This window comes from Malaya genurostris, chromosome 3 (assembly GCF_030247185.1).
Source record: "Malaya genurostris strain Urasoe2022 chromosome 3, Malgen_1.1, whole genome shotgun sequence".
Taxonomy (NCBI): domain Eukaryota; kingdom Metazoa; phylum Arthropoda; class Insecta; order Diptera; family Culicidae; genus Malaya; species Malaya genurostris.
Window position 1 is genome coordinate 184946353 of NC_080572.1, and position 26481 is coordinate 184972833.

A 26481-nucleotide genomic window follows, 5' to 3' on the forward strand; every position below is an offset into this window, starting at 1 on the left:
GTGATGTTCAGCAGAGAACCTGGCAGAGGTCGTCGACTACGGGCTAGACCTCGCACTCGCGGGCTGTGCGCAATCGAAGAGGATGCACGCGCAGCGGGACTACAGAGCGACTGGAAAACGGCGGCTCAAGATCGAGTATCCTGGAAATCTACAATTCGTTCGGTCATGTTCCGAAGACGGGATGTGCACCATTAAAGTAAAGTAAGTAAGTAACGGCTTTTCACACTTGGGAAAAACAATCAGTGTATCAAGAACGACTTAAAGAGCAAATGAAGGAAAGAACACAATTTTGAAACTACTGTTCCGCTTATGTCGTTGACTAGACATGGATCTCGTTCTCATATTTTGCAAGCTGAGAGTGACCTTTATTTTTCGTCATTTTCGTATATTTTGAGTCTATGAAAATGATTTTTTTAGCTCAGGTTGAAGCACTTCTTACTTGTAAGCCATCTCGATTACCATTGTAACAGTTTTTTTCCAAGATTTCATCAATTTCAACCCATACAATGAAATAATATACATTTTTAACATTTTTTCGAGTGCAGTCATTATTCTAATTTATTCTTCGGTTTAAGCTAGCTTTCGGAATGTTAAGAATGTATTTGAACAAAATATTGTTTTGATGTCTGCCGAACGGAAGGCTTTGCCGTGTTTAGTCCGTTAATGATCTTTTATGATATCAAGTCTCGGTCAATCGGTGAATGAAAATACACAATTATTTATATTCATTAAATAAATTTTTTTCAGAACCAAGTACACATTTTTAGTAGTGTTTGTATTCCAAAGTCTGCTTTTTGCTTTTCTACTAATTTTTCATATAACTCAACACATTATCATTTGATTCAAATGATTGAAATTGATATCCGTGGAGAAAATAAAAGTTAGAAGGTTAAAATAAAATATATTCTACAAGTAACGCATTTTCGAACATGACAACTTTTCATATTGAACTACCTAAAATATGAAAAATTGGTAACATTGGTTAAGTTTTGATGTTTTCAATGATTTAAAAATAGCTCTTTATTATTCCAACAAGCGCTTTTCAAACAAAACTCGGCAAAGGGAAGGGTACTCAAAAAATTGCAATAATTACTACGAACATTGAAGGGGGCATAATAAACTTAACAAGCTTTACATAACGAGGGAACTACAGTCGGTATTCGCTAGTTGGAATATCACTGCACACCATCTTTTTAACTTATCTTAAGGACTAACATCAAGTCGATATTTTCGTTGTGAACACAGATTATTTTTTCGTTTCTACTGTTTCCTTAATAGAAGTCCCGAATCAGGTTTGTGAACCCACTCATTAAAATGATTCTGAAACATTGATAAACTTTTCACAATAGAATTTGAAATAACAGTGCTTTTTAATTGAATGATGCTCAAACTAACGAATATCCTAACGGGAACTCAAACCAACGAGGTTCCAAGTAACAATTTCCGCCTTTATCTCAACGCTAAGATCTGAATAATCTTATGATATCTCACAATAACCTCTAAGTTAAGTAGAATGGGATTTAACGAATCATTTTAGAATTGGTTTTTATCATGTCTTACTTGTCACGATATGATAGTGAAAATAAGAGACTGTACAACCTAATCATTCCGTGTTACCTCAGGAGTTCCTCAAGGAAGTCATCTTGGACCATTTATATTTTTACTAAATCTCAACAGTCTAAATTTTTCGATCAGGTGAAGTAAACTATCGTCCGTTGCAAACTATTTTATATCATTAAATTTACAGCTGGTACGGGATTCTTACAAGAGCAGTCATCTAATTTAGCCGCAAATAGTCTGTAATTAAGTTCGACTATAATATTTCCCAAATTGCTTTGGTGTCCCTTTGGTGTTTCTAAGTTAAATTTTAGGAAGCTCATTGATTTTACTATCCTGAATCCTGGTAGCCTCTTAGCTACTAGGATTCATTTTCAGCGTTACAAAAGATTTCCATGATGAATATTGCTTGAAAGCATTGTATTGCGCTTTTCGCTCGAATACGACGTGGTTGTCTGGTTACCTTATTGCCAAAAAATAACCCGCGCATTGAAGGAATCCAACGAAAATTTGTCCGATTCGTTCTTCGTCGTCTTCTTTGAACCTTCCGAGTTATCATGAGCGATGCAAACTTATCGATTTTGATTTACTATCTGTCCATCGCAGGCCCGTGCGCAGGGGGGGGGTTTTGGGGGTTTTAACCCCCCCCATGAAGATTTTTTTTAAAATTAAGTTTCATGAACAATGGAGTACTTATTATATTAAAGTGCAAATAACTTGACAATTCATATTTTTTTATCATTTTTTTATCAATTTATAAACTGACATAATTTGAAACCCCTCCCCCCCGCGCACGATCCTGTCAGAATTCGTTTTACATTTTTGGACACCCCCCTCTCCCCTTGAAACCCCCCCCCCCCCCCTGGATGATTCCTGCGCACGGGCCTGGTCCATCGCGATCTTAGTAAGACTACTGTTGTGGCAGATCTCAGGAATCAGGAATCAGAACAAATTGGCTCAAATGGCACGTTCCCCTTGATATTTGGAGATTTGTGCCTTGCCATCAATTTGTTTTTAGCATCAATTTCCCGATATATAAGAGGGAAGGATTGAAAGGAAATGGTAAGGGTTGGACTAGGAGGATGGGAAAAATTGACGACACAAAAACACATAAAAGCAGAAGTAAATTCTGCACCCCTAAGGGATGCTGAACAATCTGCTGAGGATCACATTTAGTGGAAGCAGAAGGAAATCCTGAACCTCTACGAGGTCCCGAACAGTCTGCTGTTAATAAAACCTCCAACCCCCGAGAGGATTTAGAGATCTTACAAAAGCGACACCATTCTGCACTCTCGAAAGAATGCAGAACGACTCGCAGTATGTACGAGCAGAAGTAAATTCGGTACCCCCCAAAGGATGCCAAACAATCTGCTAAACCCTATTTGAGGTGAATACAGAAGGGATTCATTCACTCCAGGAAGAACGATGAACCCTTCTGACTATAGCTCCTTACCACATTGGGTGAGAAACGAGAGAATAACCTTCAATTTTAGCTCCGCATACACAGACTCAACCATGTATGGAGGACCAAAAACCCGGATACGTAGCTGCGTCAATGCGGGACAGTTACATATCAGATGATATGAAGTACCATAATCGCATTTACACAAATCACACGAATAATACTTAGCACGTTGAATAGTAGCCATGTGATAATTGAGTTTGCAATGTCCAGTCAGAGCTCTGACCAGAATACTTCAATGATACTTGGAGATATGCAGTAGACACTTTGACATTTTCAGATTCAAATCTGGTAGAAATGCTTTTGTCTGAGCGCAAGTTTGCAAGCTGCGCCAGTAGCTGGCATGTTTGGATGCAGCCCAAGAACGTATCTTGTGCTTTATCCAACTAGTTGAAAGTGGTAAAGCTGGTTCAGGACCAACGAAATCATTCGTTGCACCAGCTCTAGCCAACTCATCAGCCCATTCATTTCCAGTAATACCAGAATGGCCGGGTACCCATAAGAAGTAAACAGCATTTGAAATGCTGAGGTCTTCAATTTGAGTTCGACATGCGATCACTAGATTCGACCGTGAGTCATTCGAACTGAGTGCTTTTAAGGCTGCCTGACTGTCGGAACAAAAATAAATACGTTTACCACAGATCCTCTGCTGAAGTGCCGATTGTACTCCACACAGAATTGCGTAGATTTCTGCTTGGAACACAGTACAGTATCTACCAAGTGAATGAGACTGCTCCAGCCTCATTTCACGATAGTAGACACCAGCACCAGCACGACCATTCAACAGAGAACCGTCCGTAAAACAAACTATGTGTTCATCAAGTTGTCGTTCCAGACAACCAGACAACCATTCCTAACGAAGAGGATAGCTCACATTGAATGTTTTAAAAGGAAAACTGCATGTGAGAGTTAGGTCACTAGGAGCGAGTAAATACTCATCCCACGTAACCATTTGAGACCACAAGCGAGTGTGGCTGGTAGCATAATCTAATGGGTTACTGTTCCAAAGCCCTGTAACCCTAAGACGGTATGCACACGGTATCTTGTTTTAGGAACACATGTAGTGGTTTAATACACAGTAGCGCCTCTATAGCAGCATTAGGAGTTGTCGTGAATGCTCCTGTCATCGCCATTAGGACCATCCTTTGGAGATGATTTAGCTTTGACTGAACTGTCGCGACTTCTTTCTGCCACCATACAAGACATCCATATGCTAAAATTGGTCTAACAATAGTTGTGTAGATCCAATGAATATATCTGGGTTTGAGTCCCCATGATTTTCCAAAAGCTCGTCTGCATTGGCCGAAAACCATGCAAGCTCTTTAAATCCTGAAGTCAATGTGAGCAGACCAATTCAGTTTTGAGTCAAGAATAACCCCGACGTATTTAACTTGATCGACCACAGTGACCCCTGAACCAAAGAACTGCAACGGACGAGCTCCTGTAATTATCCTACGATGAGTGAAAAGCACCATTTGATGTTTTGCCCGGATTTACAGATAATCCAACCTGACAACACCATTGTTCAACAGATCGCAGGGCTTGCTGCATTAAATCAAAGAGAGTGTTAATGCTTATACCGGTCATCAATATATGATAATCGTCGGCAAAACCATAAGTCGGAAATCCAAGGTTATTAAGTTTCCTTAACAAACCATCAGCGACTAGGTTCCATAAAAGTGGGGATAGTACACCACCTTGAGGAAAAACCCAAGATATTCCGTTCACGACTGCAATGTTTAACCTCCTGCAGCCATTCAGCCATCGGCACGGAAATACACCTTGACTTAGGAGTTCCTATTTTTGTGGCCTTTTACGACATGGAACAGGAAACCAGTGGATCAATTCTTGGTAAAAAATAATTCCGCCGGATACCACACGGCTTACCTGTTTGGTGGACTTATACCACCGGTACAGGTGGACCGTAGCGTTATTCTTAGCCAGTTGGGAAACCGCTACCGACACTACACGGCTATCTAGGCTGCTCAGAGAGGGAAGTTAACATTGATGGTCAAATTCCATGGATGGCCGAGCAGCCGGGAAGTCCATCGCGATCTTAGTAAGACTACTGTTGTGGCAGATCTACTTCAATCACGAATCGATTGATTCAAGTTCCTACAATTGGATATTCATCGCCATAATCTTCGTAACAATTTTCTATTTCTCTTTGAATTTCCTATGCTAGAACTAACTACGGGTAAAACGAGCCTTTTGCAGGCATGTACATTTGATTTTCATTTATCACAAAATGTTGTCAAGAATTCCTCAGGTTACGATCTAATTCGTTCTAGTTATTGTTAAAATGTTAGATTTAAAAAAAATATATCATATGGATGATTGTAATCTGTTGATGCCAAAGAAGAGGATGTTTTATGCCTGTTGGAGAGCAATTTTGAAAGAGACCAACTTTATCGGGCTTTTTCTGTAAAAAATAAATAAAATGAAATCTATAAACTTTTTGTTGGGAAATAATTTCTAAGATTACATCAAATATTCCTTTATAACAATAAGCGGAATTATTGATTAATTGAAATTATTCGAGTAACTCATGCGATCAGTATAATAATCGTACTCGAAGCAAATATAGTGGATTCAACTATCTAATTATGAATGTGAACATAACTGGAAGTACTGAAGATGTTGAAACAAATTAGTGGATGTCTTAGTGACTTCGTCACTAACCAAGCATCCCGAAACAAAGTACTATGCGTCCACATTGATTTTTTTCAGTAGGTAATAATTTCCATCTTCATCATGTCAGAAATTACTTTTTTAGAGCGATTAGTGTAATGAACTAAATTGCTTCTGAAGAAAATAAATTCCATTTAGTTAAACTAAAGGGTGATTTTTAAGAGCTTGAGAACTTTTTTAAACAATAAAACGCATAAAATTTGCAAAATCTCATCGGTTCTTTATTTTAAACGTTAGATTGGTACATGACATTTACTTTTTGAAGATAATTTCATTTAAATGTTGACCGCGGCTGCGTCTTAGGTGGTCCATTCGGAAAATCCGCTTTTTTATCGACAAATTTTGTTCAGCGATGAGGCTCATTTCTGGTTGAATGGCTACGTAAATAAGCAAAATTGCCGCATTTGGAGTGAAGAGCAACCAGAAGCCGTTCAAGAACTGCCCATGCATCCCGAAAAATGCACTGTTTGGTGTGGTTTGTACGCTGGTGGAATCATTGGACCGTATTTTTTCAAAGATGCTGTTGGACGCAACGTTACAGTGAATGGCGATCGCTATCGTTCGATGCTAACAAACTTTTTGTTGCCAAAAATGGAAGAACTGAACTTGGTTGACATGTGGTTTCAACAAGATGGCGCTACATGCCACACAGCTCGCGATTCTATGGCCATTTTGAGGGAAAACTTCGGAGAACAATTCATCTCAAGAAATGGACCGGTAAGTTGGCCACCAAGATCATGCGATTTGACGCCTTTAGACTATTTTTTGTGGGGCTACGTCAAGTCTAAAGTCTACAGAAATAAGCCAGTAACTATTCCAGCTTTGGAAGACAACATTTCCGAAGAAATTCGGGCTATTCCGGCCGAAATGCTCGAAAAAGTTGCCCAAAATTGGACTTTCCGAATGGACCACCTAAGACGCAGCCGCGGTCAACATTTAAATGAAATTATCTTCAAAAAGTAAATGTCATGTACCAATCTAACGTTTAAAATAAAGAACCGATGAGATTTTGCAAATTTTATGCGTTTTATTGTTTAAAAAAGTTCTCAAGCTCTTAAAAAATCACCCTTTATATTAAAATTTCATTAGTAAAGAAATTTGCGTACAGTGGATTTATATGGAATCTATTTTCTTTAGAAGCGATCCCAGTCTTACTTAAAAATAATGAAATCCATCCAATATCCATCCAAAGATGATTTGCCTGCTGGTTTCAGTCCAGAGAAAAAGTCTATCATTTACCGAAACCTGATTGTTTGCAAACTCATTTCATTGTGTGGTTCGTTTGCAGTGCGAAGTATTACAGCAGTGGACAGCGAAGGACACCCTTCGAATGTTCAGCTGGGAAAAGAACAAACTCAATTGATTGCCACCATAAATCCAACGGAGCCTATTTAGTGGAATGCTTGGGGACCAAATTAATTAATCGACGGCAGATCTCAGATGCAAGAAACCAGCGGTGATTATCTGACGGTTGGAAGACAAATAGACAGCAGATTGGTTGCTGGTTTCTTTTCAGATTTTATCCTTTTACTTCAAGGGAAAATAAATGGATGTTTTTAGAATGAAGTAAATTTCCACAGGATAGCCGTATCCTTTAGGTCGGTTGTAGGCGGTCCGAGTGTGCGACACGGGTCTTGCAGGACAGTTGTGTTATCATTTAGGGGTTAGCCTATGTTTGTGCTTAGGGCACATGACCGTTTTTACCTTTCTATACGTTTCGTCTTAGACTCGTCAGTGCAGAGCAGTTCAAATTGAACTGCTTATTGCAATCTGCTTAGCGGTTCAAGTTGAACTGTTTGAGTTTGCAATAAGCAGTTCAATTTGAACTAAGACGAAACGCAAAGAAAAGTAAAGTTGTGTTATGTTTGACCCCCGACCTGAAAAGATTCTTAGTGTCAGTAAAATCGTAGTTCGTAGCGCTAGCCATGCAATTATCTTGAACACTAACTTGAATTGATTGCGAAATTTATTGTAACAGAATGTAAAGTTCCATTTTGGAAAGTAGTTATAAAAATAAACATATAGATAAGTGGTCAGGTTATGAACACTTACAGCTTAGAGAACTGTTTCTGCATTTCTCGTATAGAGAGGTTTTGCAATCACGCACAATACCTGTGGGTTTTTCACTTTTTCGTCTGCCAATCGTTCAGTTTGTGTGGAGCTCATTTACCAACCCTTTGAATATTATCCATGCCTTTCAACTGATAATGATTCTAGTTTGTCAACTTCAAACTTTTTCGGTCGATTTTCGCATTTTTGTCAGTAACTTTATAATAGTCTTTTTTATAAGAAGAAACCAGCGTTCACAAATTTTAACAATTGGAGCAAAATCTCAAAAATGATTGCGATAACTTTTCGCACCGCAAATGCTTTTTACTTGGCTTGAAGTTTGCTTCTATTTCGTATAAAAAATGCACGAAATAGAAGCAAATACAAATAATATTATTATAATTTGTATTTGATAGAAGTATGTTTCTAGCTTGAAACCAAATGAACGAATGTGACGTTTTGAAGAGGATGCCCATCCTACAAAATAGTGCTTTAGCAATATACTTAAGTAGATTTTAAGCGCCATCTATTGACAAACAAACGACATGTTAAATTTGCGCATCTGAAACATCACCTCTACTGCGGCATACTTCGTGATTTAATTATAACGTATAAGAGCACGCATAATGCTTTCTTTATTTGCGATTTAGCTACAAACGATTGTCTGGGAAGTGAGTGATGAGTGTGACACGATAGTATTTAAGATACTCCACAAAAAAGGTATTGAAAATTTGCTCCGAATAGCACCACTTGGAGAGTTTGAACGATAGATAACCAATATGAATACAATCGGCTACTCGGTACATAATTCCAGAAGCCCTTAAAAATAGCGATCATAAATTTTCGAAGTGAATCTAGAATCATTTTTTTCAGAGATGGCTAAACCTATTTTCCCGAACTGAGATTTATATGGAAGGCCATTAGATCTCGCATTGAGTTCCATTCTGATCTAATTTTTTGGTTCCGCAAAAAAGAAAACAGAACAAAATCTTGAAAGAGAACACATTTAGCTTTCATTTACAGTTTCTCTCAATTTTGATAATTAAACAATTCCAGAAATGTGTAGCAGGTCATCACACTTTACATACTGCGATTTAAATGAGACTTTCTGTTTCAACAGACTTCGCAGCCGATTCTTAGTGTACAGAATCATTGCATGGCTAGTACTATGGATCCTACTGACACTAAGAATCCTTCCAGCTCGGGGCTCGAACATACAACTGGCTCGTAAGACCAGCGTCCTATGCATCGAACCGCCAACCCGGGATAAAAAAATTAAAAATTAGAAATTAAAAACAATTCACCATATAAATCTTGTATGACATACATCTCGATTAGTTTGAAAACAATTTTTCATATATTTCTATATTCTGGTAACTTCAAGTAGAATATCTGATAATATAGTACGATATACTATGCTTATTTGAAGGTACATCTAGTATTTTTAACAATAGAGTGAAATAGTATATTTTAACATTTTACTGTTCTAGTATTATTACCCATGATAATAGTAAGATGTACTTCATCGAAGTTGGAATGGATGTAGTTATTTTGACTACAAATAATAATAAATTCAAATAAAATTTACTGTATATGGTAATAGATCAGGTTGGAAGCACTATATATTGTGAAACTCTATGGTACGTGTTTAAGTAATTGTAATATTTTTTCGAAAAGCTATAATGAAGTTTTTTATACATATTGAAACTATACAATAATAATACATCACAACGTGTTTGAGTGCTGTCCTTTTCGATACCGAAAAAATATCATTCAGTGCCTTTCATCTAGAATTTACAGATATTCTAGTGTGACACCATGGTCTACAAAGTTATATCATTCTCAACATTATTTAGATCACACCGCAAAGAATTTATACAATTTATCTAGAGTGAAATTGTTTGTACTTTTGTATATTTTTCACATATTTTTAGAAAAAACTTATACCTGAGATTAAACCTTCATCAGCAATGATATCGTCAACAATTATTTCAATTTTTTCACTATCCATTTCACGATAAACACGATTGAGTAAACAAACTTAAACCATACGCAAAGATGGCGAATCATGAATTTTTTTTCTATTTTCTTGCCTACGCAGGAACAGTTTTATGATTATTTCTACTGCTACACGATGTTCAAAACTATCACACTTGTGGTAATCTTAGGAATCAAAAACTATTATTTGAAAATCGTAACTGTTATGATATCAATTTTACCATAATTATGGTAAAATATAGCATAAGAGTAGTGTTATATAGTAGAACTAACAGAAATATTCTAGTTGTTTCAATTTCAAACACTGGATTTATTTCAAATATTGACTGTACTAAAAACTACTATGCACATCAAGAGGAAGTCATAGTATTTTCAAACATTGTTTTGTTTAATCGGAGAAAACTCTTGTAAAACTTATTAATCATCAGAATAGTACATTGGAAATCAGATTCGTTAACAAATCTACCAGGAAATTATTTTCAGTGTATGGATTACTAGTGTGACGGATTTCGATATTAAATATATATAGCTCAAATTTTGAGCTTCTCTTCGCCAAGCTTGTGGTCAAGTTTTGCATGCATGTGGTCGTTTTAGTAGCGTTAAGTTTCTTTTGTGAATGTGTAACAACCCGGTGGATTGTAGATCAAGTTCGATGATCAAGTGGCAGACACTTTCGGTTTCGGAGATATAATCATTGAAGTGACGTAATTGACAAACCGCACTTTTTTTCTATATGCTCACTTTTCTCGGAGATGACTTAACCGATGTCAACAAGCTTAGGCTCGTTTGAAAGATACTATTAGATTATTGGCCAATATCGATGATTGTATGACTAACTCTTCAGGCTTTGTAGATAGCATCGTTATATGAGTAACGCAACCGATAAATAGTACTTTTTTCTATCTGAACAATTTTATCAAATTTGACCAATGGTATCATCGGAGTCAGAAATTAAAATGTATTATTTTTATTGCATTTGGTTTTCGGAATGCTTCCGAATATGTGACGTATGCAATAAAGTATACTTTTGTTATCTACCCGAATCAATCACAATGAATCGAATGATCCGAACAAAAGTCAATAGCAGTCAATGAGACCGTAATACGTTTCTTCTGAGTTTAAGTTTGAAAAAAACGACTCAACCGTATCTGAGAATATGAAAAGAGTTCCGTTTTCGAGTTTTGATCACTATTACCAGTACAGCTAGGGTAACAGAGGTATTTTGGCCAGTTCATATATTTTGGCCCACCTAACAAACTTTATCGATTTCATCGGATTTTATCGATGTTAAGTAACTCATTTTGCATCAATCTGAAGCTAATCACATTAAATTACCTATTGCGGAAGGGGTTTTTAAAGATATTACAATATTTGGTGGATATTTTTCCATAGTGGGCCAAAATAAAATCAATCGTAAAGGGGGCCAAAATACCTCTGTTACCCTATCAGTACTTTTTTATATTTCAATGAATTTCATGTTATGGAGTTTTAGACACAATATCAAATGTTCTTCCACGTAAATTTGCGTGAACTGTGACGCTCCATTTAAGTGCATCTAATAAGATGTAAAATCACAGTTTTTTTAGGTGCGTGGGACAGGCGAGTATAGTTTACAGAAAAAATTAGAAAGCAGTTTTCATTTTTTGCATTATAGCTCGAAATGACGGATTGCAATTTCATACAAACTTCGCCTGCACACTTCGAAAAAACCCTGTGATTGTACATCTTTTTAGATGCACATAAATGGAGCGTCGCAGTTCACGCAAGTCAACGTGGAAGGAGTGAGTTTTAACTTTCTTGACATGACATTCATTAAGATAAAAAAAATGAATACTGATTGCGACCGCCGCGCGACTTGAGCCGAGAATCATTGGATCACAAAGTACACCTCATAATCGACAGAGCCATAAAAACAGACATCTGCTTGGCTGGTTACAGGTGCCTTTAAATGAATACAGTTACACCTGCTAGCAGAATGCAAGTTACAGTCAAAACCTGTAAAATTCATGCACATCTAACATTAAGTCATTACAAATGTAATTTTCCGTCATTTGACAAATTAGGTCTTTATGAGTTACATCGTTTGAGGAATTAAGGTGAAATGTAGCGTCATAAAATGCGCGCAAAATTTTATCCGGTTCAGTTGAACGAACCGTCGCACAAAGCGTACCAAGAAAAACGGACACATAGAAACAAGAACTTTTTTCAATGATTGAGCGCAGTGGGCTTACCTCTCGTTCTATTGGCTTGTAAAAAAGACTGGACGTAATGGATTTTTGAATTTTTCACACTTTGAATATATACTAATTCAATCATTATTGTTAGTGATTACTCTTACACTAGAGCTATAAATCATGAGTAATTATGAATGATTAACATGAGGTTTTATGTATATGTATTGACTAACTTGCTAACCATGTATATGCCTGAGTTTAGTAGCTAGCATGGATTCTCCTTCAAAAGAACGATTGAAAACAAGAGAACATTCAAGTATTTTCGATATCTTTGCCAGTCGTTCAGCAGGCCCTTCCCGCCGATGAGACAGAATTTACGTAAAAGTATTCACCATTAACTTTTTTTCGGAAGCGACTTTCGGAATTATATAACATAATGAGTCTAGAAATGTCTCTTTCAACGATAACGAACCGAAGACCAAACAGCCTCTGGCCTCCGGTGCCAGAAATCATCAATAGTTTAATAATTTCTTAGATTACATTATTGGAATACATTCCAATAATAACTAATAGTTCATCATACCATGCAGTTAAAATTATTTAGTGAATCTTTTCTCAAGCACATATTTGGGGCACGAAATTGAACATAACATTTCGAACATTTCGTAGTTCCTTATTATTCAATCGATTTTGAAAGCAAAATCAAGCGTCGATTCATTGTATTCATAATAATTGAAAAACCAATGAATTCCAATAAGTTTTCCATGCTGACTGGCTCGAAGCTGATCCTCAATGTTTATCACTTTGTTTGTATATCAGGTTAATGAACGATAATACTTGGCTTGTATTAATTTCATTCAGTAGCTTGTCAATGTTGAAGTTTTAGTTTTGCTATAAAAATTGCTACAATCTAAAATAATACCTGTTTTACGATATTACACAGCCAAGCATTATTGCTTCAGCAACATCAATGCATTGAACTCAACAGAGTTGGACATTATTAGCATTATAAATGACAGCTATTTAGAAAATAATCGATTTCTTACAATACCCATTTCATTTTATTCAACTCGTTTTTATTTCAACACAAAACACAATACTGCATAAATTCACGTCCTTATTTTATATGTAATTTTTGCTCACGATATAATGCCTCCGAGTCCACCGTGCATTTCTCACATCACCTCAATACGAAATAGCAGCGCGCAAGCAATAAGCAAAATGCAGAAAAGTTTATGGAAACTTTTTTCAATTTTCGGTTGTTTTAGCTAAAATTTTATAATTTTGAGTTGCATTTTCCGATTCTTTGTGAAATTCTGCTACAAACACTGCTTTTCAGTTCTAAAATCATCCCCGTGGGGATGATTACGGCTCGGCAAAGCAAAATTTCAAAATTCTAAAAATACTTAGTTATGATAAATTTGATTTCGAAAACTTAAGTGTTTTTGGTTTTTCGAAAATCTGTCTAGTTTTTGAATAATTGATCAAAAACGCGATTTTCGCATTCCGCTACATTTCACCTTAAGAAATGATTTTAAGTGTGTACGAGGAGAGTTGGCATCACTGGGAGTACGATGTGGTGCCTAAGTGTTGCCCTGGAAAACGTATAATTACAATGTGAATCAAACAATTTATAGTGAAGTGATTGATCGAAACAGTTATTTTGAATGATAGTGCCGCTGTGACAAGTATGTGTTGATGAGTGAAAAATGTTATTTATTGAATATTGCTGATTCGCGAAACTAAAAAATGCTCAAGCAACGGAAACTGTGAATTTCCTGCGCAAAATCAAACGACGTCAACCGATGCGAACTTACTGCCCAAAATTGAACGACGTGAATCGATCGAAGCGCGATCTGCATATCATTGTCGGTGTTATCAGATTTATGTTATCCGATTAAGATGGAATGTGTGTTTATTTTATTTATTTTTTTCAGTAGAGGAGTATCATCTAGCGTTGTATACAGCAATGCGATTAGTAGAAGCAGGATACTGGTGAGATCGTTCCTTAGAGATATTTTTTTTTTAATTTAAAATCTTGTTATATGTCTCCTTACTAAACATCGGGGTAGACTAAACTCCGTCGATTGTTCGGGGATCGTTTGGTACATTTTTTTTCTTCGGGTTAAACGCTAAGTTTAAGATGCGCGCGTGAAGTTTATAACCGTGCAGATATTTTTTGCGACCGTGCTGAACCAGGACGGATGTAAATATAGTTTAGACGGCGAGGAGGATCCATGAGGTTTTTTATTATTTTTTTGGTTAGAGACTAGATATTGACATTACTTCGTATCGCGTAAGACGTTGTTGTTCGATTTATGACAATCGAGTGATATCTTGCCAGTATTACGGCTGTCTATTGCAAAAAAAATAAAACACAATGAATTAATTATATGAATTGATAACGTACCTCCCGACAGCCGACGGTCCGGAGTTTTACAAGTTTTGGAAGAAATTTCGTACTTTAGTAGGAAGCACATATTAAAGTTATGGTCTGGCATGCTATTTGTGGCTGCAGTAAGATTTCGGTAAGGTTTACAGGAACAATGTATGCACATAATTTGTAACCACGAAGATCTCAATGTTTGCTGACCAGATATTGCATTTTGCCATTACGCGAAATCGTCGGTATAATGATATACCACCAAAACTGTTATTTTCCGTTTACAATGATAGCAGATCATCTTTAATATATAATATTTGCGACAATTTTAGCGTGACGGTATTAAATATGGGTAGCATGACACGGGTTCCAAGACCTCCTGCACGTCCAAGTGCATTAGATTTATCTCTTTGCTCGACTTCAATTAGACTAGATTGCACCTGGGAAGTATTTCCTGATTTACACGGTAGCGATCATTTACCAATCATCATCTCAATTAGCAGTAACAAAAGCATTGCTAATTCAGTTAATATTCCATATGATTTGACTAAAAATATTGACTGGATTAAATATCAAAGTAATATTTCAAGTGTCTTAACTTCAATGGAAGAGCTCCCCCCACTTGAAGAATATGACTTCCTCGTTTGTTCGATTCTGGAGGCCGCAGAACAAGCCCAAACCAAACGATTTCTTGGTCCATCGTCTAAAAGAAGGCCTCCAAACCCTTGATGGGACAAAGAGTGCTCAGATGCTAAGCACGCGAAACAAAATGCTTTCAAGACGTTTTTAAAACAAGAAGGAGGAACTCCTCAGAATTTTGAAAAATTCTTGACTTTAGAAACCAAGTACAAGAGCATACTTCGGGTCAAGAAATGTAGCTATTGGAGACATTTTGTCGAAGGTTTGTCAAGAGAAACCTCAATGAGCACTCTTTGGAATAAGGCCAGACGAATGAGAAATCGTAATGTAGGAAATGAGAGTGAGGAATACTCGAGCCGATGGATATTTGATTTTGCGAGGAAAGTTTGTCCAGATTCTGTTCCTACGCATAGCATTATTAGGGAATCTTTTCCAAATAATGGTTCCATTGATAGCCCCTTTTCAATGATGGAATTTTCCATAGCACTCATGTCTTGTAACAATAACGCTCCTGGGTTGGACAGAATTAAATTCAACTTGGTGGAGAATCTGCCCGACCTCGCAAAAAGACGTTTGTTGGAATTGTTCAACAAGTTTCTTGAGCAAAATATTGTTCCACCTGACTGGAGGCAAGTGAAAGTTATCGCCATTCAAATGCCGGGGAAACCAGCTTTCAATTAGAACTCATATATACCCATTGCGGTGTTGTCCTGCATCAGAAAATTGTTCGAAAAAAATATTCTACGACGTCTCGACACTTGGATCGAGACGAACGGTTTGTTGTCAGATACTCAGTTTGGCTTCCGTCGAAATAAAGGGACGAATGATTGCCTTGCATTGCTTTCGTCTGACATCCAAATTGCCTTCGCTCAAAAACCACAAATGGCATCTGTATTTTTAGACATTAAAGGAGCATTTGATTCAGTTTCCATTGATGTTCTTTCAGACAAGCTCCATCAACATGGACTTGCAGCGATTATAAATAATTATTTGCACAACCTTTTGTCAGAGAAATGCATGTATTTTTCACATGGCGATTTGGCAACATTCAGAATTAGCTACATGGGTCCGCTCTTCTATAATTTTTACGTGAATGACATTGACAGCTGTCTAGTATCCCCATATACACTAAGATATTTGGCAGACGGCGTAGTTTCAGTTACTAGACCCAAAGCTATTGATCTGCAAAAACCATTGCAAGACACCTTAGATAACTTGTCCGTTTGGGCTGTTCATCTGGGTATCGAATTCTCTGCTGAGAAAACAGCCCTCTTAGAAAAAAACGTTCAACGGTGGTCCTCATTGGTCCAATACGTAGGATCATTGATCCAATGAAAGTCCAATCAATCGTTCAACGGAACCTCCGATTGCCGATTTTGAAACAAACCGTTGTACCGAATGCATTTTTTTTTGTTCAACAAACCCTTCAGACAGAGGCCCATCGTTGAGCCATTTTTAATATGAGGAGTTGGAGCCCCGTTGGACTAGTTTTAGTGCAAAATTTCTGAAGTTTTTTCCACTTATTTGTTTAAACTAACAATACATACCTACACAATACTTCTACTTCAGGAAGAATAACAACAAATTTTCTTTTGGCATAAAGGTAACATCTAATTTTCACACTATTTTTGCAAGAGTAAAAACAACAACAAACCGACCCAGCAAACTGAACCAATATTTCGTGCAATATGCTGTTCAACAAACGTTCAACGACCAACAAAATAGAACGGCCTACTGAGAGGGAGAGCTGATCGTCTTTTCAATAAAGCATGATCCCGCGCAGCTTCAGCTTCATATGATGGGAAGAATGATCCAACAGGTTTTGACTTTCGAATACCTCGGGGTGTGGTTTGATTCCAAATGCACGTGGGGAGGACACATTAGATATCTGATAACAAAATGCCAACAAGGAGTAAATTTTCTTCAATAACAGGATCTTGGTGGGGTGCTCATCCGGAAGATCTAATAAAATTGTATCAGGAAACGATACTTTCAGTGATGGAATATGGATGCGATTGCTTTCGTTCCGCTGCAAACTCTCATATTATCAAATTAGAGCGAATTCAATATCGTTGTTTGCGAATTGCTTTAGGCTGCATGCATTCGACACATACAATGAGTCTTGAAGTTCTGGCGGGAGTTTTTCCATTAAAATATCGATTTTGGGAGCTTTCATCACGCCTGCTAATAGGATGTGAGGTACTGAATCCCCTGGTTATTAATAACTTCGATAGGCTAGTTGAGCTTCAATATCAAACAAGATTCATGACTGTATATTTTAACCATATGTCACAGAAAATCGACCCTTCAAGATATATTCCTATCCGTGACAGCCTCCTAAATGTCCCTGACTTAACTTTATTTTTCGACACATCCATGCAGCGCGAAGTGCGTGAAATCCCGGAACACCTACGCTCGATGGAAATCTCAAAAATAGTTTCAAGTAAGTTCAGGCATATTGAATAGGCATATTGAATATTTTACACGGACGGATCACGAATTGAAGAAGCTACTGGGTTTGGTATATTCAACAATAATGTTTCGGTCTCATTTAGGCTTCAAGAACCTGCATCAGTTTAAATAGCAGAGTTAGCAGCAGTTCATTATAGTTTGAGTGTAAGCGTCACATTATCTCCAAACCATTATTTTCTCTTCACAGATAGTCTGAGTGTAATTGAAGCCATTCGCTCAAACGCTGCTGGCAAAAATGAACCTTTTTTCTTGAGTAAAATAAAACAGTGCCTGAACGTCATATTGAATAATAATTATCAAATCACAATAGTTTGGGTCCCGGCTCATTGCTCCATTCCTGGCAATGAAAGAGCCGATATTTTAGCCAAACGTGGTGCTCTTGAGGGTGAAATTTATGAGAGACCGATTGCTTTCAACGAATTCTATAGCTCGTCTCGCCAAAGAACACTTGCCAGCTGGCATGCTTCTTGGGATAAAGATGGTCTGGGTCGGTGGATGCACTAAATTATTCCGAAAATATCGACAAAGGCATGGTTCAGGGGACTGGATGTGAGTAGGGATTTCATTCGTGCAGGTGCGTACCCAGAAAAAAATTTCGGGGGGTGTTTCAGAACATGTTGATCAATTTCCATACAAATGGAACTTTTTATATAATTATTTGAAATTTTTTTATTGTGGAGTCGTTTGTTGAAAATTATTCATTTTATTTTTCACTTATTTGAAAAAAAGAGTTTACATAATATCATACTTTTTTGAGTTTCGGAGGGGGTTTGAACCCCTAAAACACCCCCCTGTATACGCGCCTGCATTCGTGTGATGTCCAGACTCATGTCCAATCACTACACGTTAGATGCACATCTCCTTCGAATTGGACTTTCCGCGACTAATCATTGTGCTTGTGGCGAAGGTTACCGCGATATTGACCATGTCGTTTGGACATGCGTGGAGTATCGTGATGTCAGATCTCAACCAATAAATTCCTTGCGTACCCAAGGTAGACTACCCAATGTCCCAGTTCGCGACATTCTTGCTTGTCGTGACGTTCCTTACATGAAACTTCTTTATTGTTTCATTAAGTTCATTGGAGTTCCAATTTAAATTTTATTCTATGTTAAACTGTTTTCTCTTCCATGAGTTCAACCAATAGCCAGCTATCTTATATTAAATAAAAGTGATGAACTGATACAAACAAACCTGAAATAGTTATAAGATCATGTACAAAATAAATGTATTTCATTTAATGTAATTTATAATAACAGGTCGGCTGAAAAGTTCGTATCGTTTCTATGAGAGGGCGCCACTAGAATTAAATCCATACCATTTTCAGTTAGTACCAACCTTCAAAAGATACGTGTATAAATTTGACAGCTGTCTGATTATTAGTTTGTGAGATATTGCATTTTGAGTGAAGCTACTTTTGTTATTGTGAAAAAAATGGAAAAAAAGGAATTTTGTGTGTTGATGAAACACTACTTTTTTATGAAAAAAAAGTGCCGTCGATACCAAAAAATGGCTTGATGAGTGTTATCCAGACTCTGCACCGGGCGAAGCAACAATTCGTAAGTGGTTTGCAAAATTTCGTACTGGTCATATGAGCACCGAAGACGATGAACGCAGTGGACGTCCAAAAGAGGCTGTTACCGATGAAAACGTGAAAAAAAATCCACAAAATGATTTTCAATGACCGTAAAGTGAAGTTGATCGAGATAGCTGACACCCTAAACATATCAAAGGAACGTGTTGGACATATTATTCACGAATATTTGGATATTAGAAAGCTTTGTGCAAAATGGGTGCCGCGTGAGCTCACAATCGATCAAAAACAACAACGAATTGATGATTCTGAGCAGTGTTTGGAGCTGTTATATCGAAATAAAACCGATTTTTTTCGTTGATATATAACAATGGACGAAACATGGCTCCATCACTTCACTCCGAAATTCCCACTTCACACACGAAATTCCTTTTTTCCATTTTTTTCACAATAACAAAAGTAGCTACACTCAAAATGCAATATCTCACAAACTAATAATCAGACAGCTGTCAAATTTATACACGTATCTTTTGAAGGTTGGTACTAACTGAAAATGGTATGGATTTAATTCTAGTGGCGCCCTCTCATAGAAACGATACGAACTTTTCAGCCGAACTGTTAGCAACTCGTTTGATAAAAACGGGGCTACCACGTTTGGCATAAAGTCGTTTGGCATAATACCGTTTGGCATAACGCCGTTTGGCATAATGGTTATTTGGCATAATGGTTATTTGGGATAATGGTCATTTGGCATAATGGTCATTTGGCATAACAGTCATTTGGCATAACAGATGAACATGCTGCTCAATAGAAATTGTTCTAATTTAGTGCAATTTTGAAAGGTCTAATGCGGCTACGCCGCATCGTTTTTAATGACCTGGTGTCCGACCTCGCTGCCGCTCGTTCGGACTTAACTGAGGGATAGCTCCTAGCTTTGGGTACTCCGGGCAAACGCCCGCAACTAGACAGAGGTGATTTCTGCGGGGGCGCTGCCCCGCCGCAGTGGCCGGCGCTTCCGACGGCGGGTCGCCGGCGCACTCGCGGCCTTCGGCCGTCTCGACCTGAATCATCTATGACGAACAGAATATTGTGCTGGCACTAAGTGAGTTGCTTATATAAAAAGGTTTCACATATTTCGTTCGAGTGTTCCTTGCACAACATCAATCGATCGAAACACATACGAAAATTTTCATTAGATTAAAATATTGCAAATCCCATTATTATTATGCCAAATGGCATTATGCCAAATGACCATTATGCCAAAAGACCATTATGCCAAATAACTGTTATGCCAAATAACCATTATGCCAAACAGCGTTATGCCAAACGGTATTATGCCAAATGACCTTATGCCAAACGGGCCGCCCCCGATAAAAACAGGTTTTAGATTAACTAATGAATACCAACATACTAATATGATATTCGAAATGTATTAGGTTTAAAGTACTATGTTTTGTGGATGCCACGACGATGAAACACTTATGTATATTGCCTATGAAATAAACGTATTTATGGGAAAAAAAATGTTGAGAATACTAATCTGAACTTTTGTTTTATTTCCACCGAAAACTTGAAGCACCCATACTATCTCGGACAGTCTTTATTTTATTATAGACAATGGAATGTATATAGAAATAGAACGAGTAAAAAAGAGAAAGAAAACAATTCAGAAACCAAGAGTCATAATTTACCAAGCTCTAAATCAAGTGATTCAATAATGTTTTTGGTATCATCATTTTTTGAGCAAACTAAAAAAAACTTCAACTATGCATTGAAGAGCAGATGATTTTTTTCCATTTTGCGGTTAGATGAAGGCTTCAAACGATAAAACGAGAATCGGAGCGGAACCTATTTTATCCAAGCGTACACAAAAACGAGAGTTCTATTTCACGCCTATTCGAACAAAGTGTCTGTATTCTTGGCTTGATTTCTCGGTAGTGTACTCCTGTTGTTTTATATCTTGAAGGGAAATGTTTGCAATACCAAGAAATAATATCGGTATAGATCTTAGTTTAGAATGACACTCAGCTCGAAAGATACTGGAGTAAGGGATAGCCAATACCACAACAAATACCTAACTAAACCAAAATAACTTTGTCCACCGTTGGCTTCTCTAACATTGTACATACATTGTTCGGTAGAACAGAGCTTACCTTCCGTCCTGGTATCCTTGCTCTCGCTCACTATCACGGAACACGATTTATGTATTAGTCTCGCTCGATGGAGAAGCCCGGTAAGCCGGGATCGAATCAACAGACCGCGATTAAAACGCCACCGTTAGACAACCTTCTCTCTGTTGTCTTTACACAGACGATTGTAAATTCAGCAAATCCTCAAACATTTATACACACCGGGGAATGGCTTTCTCCTCTTCCGTACACAATCCTCCCGCTTATCCACCAAAATCCACTACAGCACAATAATCACTTTTCTTTTTCGCTACGCTTTATCCTTTTCCGCCCACCCAACGACAACAGTATGTGGTTTTCCTGCTGAGGCAGTTTTGCGTTCGTTTTATTGTTCGTTTGCACAAAAGGATTTAATCCATGAAACAATAATATAAACTTAGATTTTCTGTCTTCCACACGCTTTCCCTTTTTGTTTTAAATTTAAATGTATTCTTCTTCTTGTATGGATACTGTTCTTGGACGCAAAATGTTGCGCCCATTTAGGGAAACAATAACAGTTAGTTCCAATGCAGTGCTCCTAACCTACCGGAAGTCGGAGATAAGATGAAAGTTCTGTACTTGACACCCGAGTCGCTGCAGCTCAGAACATTCCGTCTTTCGAGTAGAATTCTATCCGCGTTCAAAACTCTTATCGCATTCACCCGCTAGATCTGCTTTGGAATAATTTATGCTGGAAGAAATGTACGCTCATGAACTCATAATTGCGAAAGCATGTCACACATCAGCTTGTAGCGGCACACTTGATCCAATTTTAACAATGTCTAATTAATTAATCACAAGACCCCGATAGTGAATCACACGTTTAATTTCCACGCGGCACCACCCGGCTTTAAGATAATTCTCCAGCCAGCGTTCGGAAGGACCTACCCCAAACTGCAGTTCGCCGACGTCTAGGTTCCGACACAATCGAACAAATTCTTCATCCCCTCCACATCCCAAAATCGGACAGCGTCGGCAGGTGGGCAGGTGGGTGGTTGGTTGGTCGGCCGCCCCTTCAACAACACCTATGTGACACTAAACTGAACTGAACACAGCCCGATACGTCCAGATCGAATACCGGTCTCCGAAAGACTGACAGATTCTACGGATTCTGGCGAGCATCAACATGCGACCATCCTGGTTTGTAGTTTTTATCTCAGCAGCGTCTGCACTTTATCAAACGCAGGATGCCGAGAGAGAATGGGAGAAAAAAGCTAAGAACTGTTCTCACGAGCGACGGAAGGCATTGCGAGATTAAAACATGTCGGGCGGCGGCCAGAGATGCCAGCAATCCGAATTGTTTATAGAATTTGAGATTCCACGAAATTTGACACACGAACCGTTATCAACAGTTTCGAATGTATGAGCCGTTGAATCGAATAAGTGAAACCCGTTTTCATAAATAGGGCAAAGTGATATAATATGTCCTCCTTAAAAAGATTTTGAGATATTTCTAAATGTATTTATATATTTTCATCGAGAATTTATGTATTCAAAAAAATAAAAATACAAGATTGATCATCAAAATCGATATTGTCCCCTTCAAAGTACTCCAGCACTTGATCCAATCTTCGAAACATTTTTTATATTCAATATTCGGTATGGCTATCAGAGCCATCTGTGATTTTTACATAATCTCATCTCGTATGCTGAAACGCGATCCACGGAGTCGACCGAATAAGAAAAAATCACAGGGAGTCAAATCAGGTAAATTCGGTGATTGCTGAATGGAATTCGTTTAATTTTCAGCCAAATGTTCACGGATAACGATGGCATTGTGTGACGGTACGTCGTCGTGGTGCAAGATTCACGAGATGTTTGCCCACAAATCTGGTCTTTTTCGGCAAATTGCTTCACGCAAATGTCTTGAACAGGTCTAAAAACAATATCCAACTCCTCTGTCATTTTTTTAATAGTCAATTTGCGGTCTACGGTCATCCATTCTTTGATTTTGTTGATGTTTTCGTCGATTTTCGATGTCGTGCCACTGATAAACGACTGTTTTCTTCAGAGTATCGTTACCAAAACACTCTTCTAACATTTACAATGTCGTCGCCCCATTGAAACCGGTTTCAACGCAAAATTTAATGAAAACTCGTTGTTGCAAATTCAATTCTATTTCGAAAATTGTACAGAATCGACGACTCAATACAGCGTAATTTTTACGAATGTCCAGGTATCAAGCTTAAAATTTGATAGAATATCAATGACCGATGTGGCAACATAAAAAAGTCTAATCCGGTGACTGAGAGGTAGTATTTTATAGCAATACAGCTGAGAAACACAATTTTTCATCATTCTGGTAGAATTGATTGATAAAAACACTTATTTCAAAGCGATCAACTTTTCAGTCTTTTAATTTGCCTTAAAGGGCGGTGTAGGGTCTAACACTTTTGAAAAATCATTTATTATTTGTTTGTATTTTCAAGAATATTTTGTGAAATTTTCAAGCCTGTCGGAACAAAACTCAGGGCCTTTATCTTTGCTTATCTCATACTGCGAAAAAGTAAAAGTTCGGCGCACAGACCCAAATTTATAAAAACTTATAAAAGAAAAAAATATGATTTTTTTTTAATGTTAGACCCTACGGGCTCCCTTGAGTAATAAATTGTTTCCTTCGATTTTATAGACAAAAAACTTTAAACGCGTTTTTCTCGAATGTAGGTTTTGAAAGTCCGTGTCCATCGTCATTCAAAAATTACTTCAATATTTTTTTTCTAATTTTGTACACTTTTTACATATCAAAAAACAGACCCCAATGTTTTCCTTTTCGTTGTTTGTTACTTTGGGGAGGTTTTACAGCTACAAAACGGCGGATTTTTTCGTGAAAAATCTTAGTTTTCACTTTGAACAACCACCAAAAATTCAAAAAATTAAAAATAAATCAAACAGAAACGCTTTGATTTGTTCACTTCTGATTAGTCTACGCTGAGATGCAGTGGACACCGCAAATCATGATTTTTAAAAAGAGTCCTCAAAAATACCTCTTCACCGACTTATTTCTCAATATTTTTCCACGAAAAAAATGCAAAATGTTGTTCGAATGATGCTTTTTACCATGCAAAACATTAGAACTCATTTTGTTGAACGATAACTCTGAAAAAAATTAGCAAAAATTTTTTCATCATTTTTGTTATTTTAAGAGATCAACTGACGGTGGTTCAACTGAGCTTCAACTGAAATAGAAACGAATGAAGAACTGAATGCTGCCCGTTCGGTACGTCAGCGAATCTTGTGTGTAAGGAATGTGAAGTTTACGACAGTTGAGTGATGCCACAGTCGATTTCAATTGAATTGAATGAAGTTTTACTGCACTGTTCCCCGCAATAAAAAGCATTATGCTCCAAAACAATGATGAATTATGACTCTTGAAATCTTCTTTGTATATAAAATAATGTTGGAAAAAGTGTAACATATGTAGCAAGTGTTCTCTGGCATGTGTGAACCGATTTACAAATAATTTTTTTTTGAATTACCGTTCTGGTAGTGATGGAGCTTTGGCTTGTTCGACCACAGCTGCAAATTAACTGTCAAACCAACATTTTTGGGAAACTTGTCCTTCTTTTTCTTGTCCTGAGATCTGTTTTTGTTCCACTCGATGCCTTCTTGGCTGTTGTCAAATGTGTATCGAAAGGGTTAAGATCGTTATGAACAGTGCTTGCAGGAAAATCAAGCTTTTTTGCAAGTTTTCTTACTAGCAGATCCGGATTTTCATTGCGACCGCAAACAATTGCTTTTTGCGCTTGCTCTTCTTTCGACGCCATCTTCGATCTAAAAGCTTATAGTATCACCCAAAAATTGATTTTTCACAAAGAAAAGACATACGTTCATCAGTTTGCAAAATATGTCAAGCGTTTATAAACATATATGTACTCAGGGGTATCCAGATTTGCGAACAAACCTCATTACATCGCGAAAGCAACGATTATCGCGGACATTGTTTATTGTACGCACATATAGGCAAGCGACTACTACATCAAAACAACGCCTGAAATAGCTGCACGAGTAGTTCACGTACAAATATAATTAAATACTATATAATTGTGTTAAAACTAATTGATTTTTGGTCCCTACACTGAAAGGCAAAAAATAAATCTTGTAGAATATACATCTCGATTAATTTGAATCAATTGATCGTATATTTGAGCATTTCTATATTCTGGTAAATTCAAGTAGAATATCTAATAATATAGTACGATTATACTATTTGCTTATTACATTATTAATAAATCACAACGAGTTTGAGTTCTGTCTTTTTCGACACCGAAAATATATCATTCAGTGCCCTTTCATCTAGAATTTTCAGATATTCAAGTGTGATACAATGGCCTATAAAGTTATATCATTCTCAACATTATTTAGATCACACCGAAAAGAATTTATACAACAGGCGGGGTTCAACATCCAAGAATCAATCAAATCACGCAGCTCCAGAATTTTATCTGCATCTAGAGTGAAATTGTTTACCCTTTGTATTATTTTTTCACATATTTTTAGAAAAACTTATACCTGAGATTAAACCTTTATCAGCAATGATATCGCCAACAATTATTTCATTTTTTTCTTTATCCATTTCACGATAAAAACGATGGAGAAAACAAACTAAAACCGTACGCAAAAATGGCGACTCATGAAAATTTGTTCTATTTTCTTGCCTGCGCAGGAACAGTCTTATACTGCAACACGATGTTTAAAAATACTACACTTGTGGTAAACTTAAGAATCAAAAACTACACACTAAGATTCAATTCTTTTGTTCAGTAATATTTTTGACGAGAATTTTCGGTAATCTATAGAAATAAACGATATTTCGGTACATGGGTTTTATTTTACAACAATTATGCAAATTTTCACCGAACGATCAGTTTAACGTAAATTTTTATTACAGAATTCTGTATTAGATATACAATTGATACGGTAAACCTGAATAGTCGCCGAATACGGTAAAAATCATACTGTCCGTTTGGTAAAGTTATCTTCCAATAACCGAACTTCTGTGAAAGCTGATTGTCATGAAACTAACTGTCAAACAGTTATTAAAATATTCAGTCAGTGTTTTTTTATTAATCAAACGAAAAAAATGTTGAAGGGTTCATCGAATGGATTGAGGTACAGGTGATAAAAGTTTTTAAGACATTAGAGCCACTAACAGCTTTTTGTTTACTTAAAGGCAGAAAATAATTTTGTATCAGTAGTCCACTTGCTGCCAACACAAATCGTTCAAGGGTAATGTTTGTTGGACTCGACGGAATGTGCAGTGTTTTGAAAGGCGCTTATCATTCCGGTCAGTCGTAACATCTGACACTCTTTAAATTTTTCGTGGAATAAAACCATTTTCTTCATTCGTTTTTGTG

At 37.1% G+C, this 26481-nt stretch overlaps 1 protein-coding gene across 4 annotated transcripts in view; it reads right to left on the minus strand.

The window, feature by feature from the left end:
• The window catches only part of LOC131436539 (peroxidasin), a 416998-nt gene extending 394762 nt beyond the window's left edge, over positions 1-22236 (minus strand). For 2 of the 4 annotated variants that reach the window (XM_058605297.1, XM_058605294.1), the window contains exon 1: positions 21113-22236. The gene's annotated coding sequence lies outside the window, so the exon portion shown is untranslated. The remainder of the gene's footprint in view (positions 1-21112) is intronic. The other 2 variants (XM_058605296.1, XM_058605295.1) reach the window with 2 other exon arrangements.
• Between the last annotated feature and the right edge of the window lie 4245 nt (positions 22237-26481).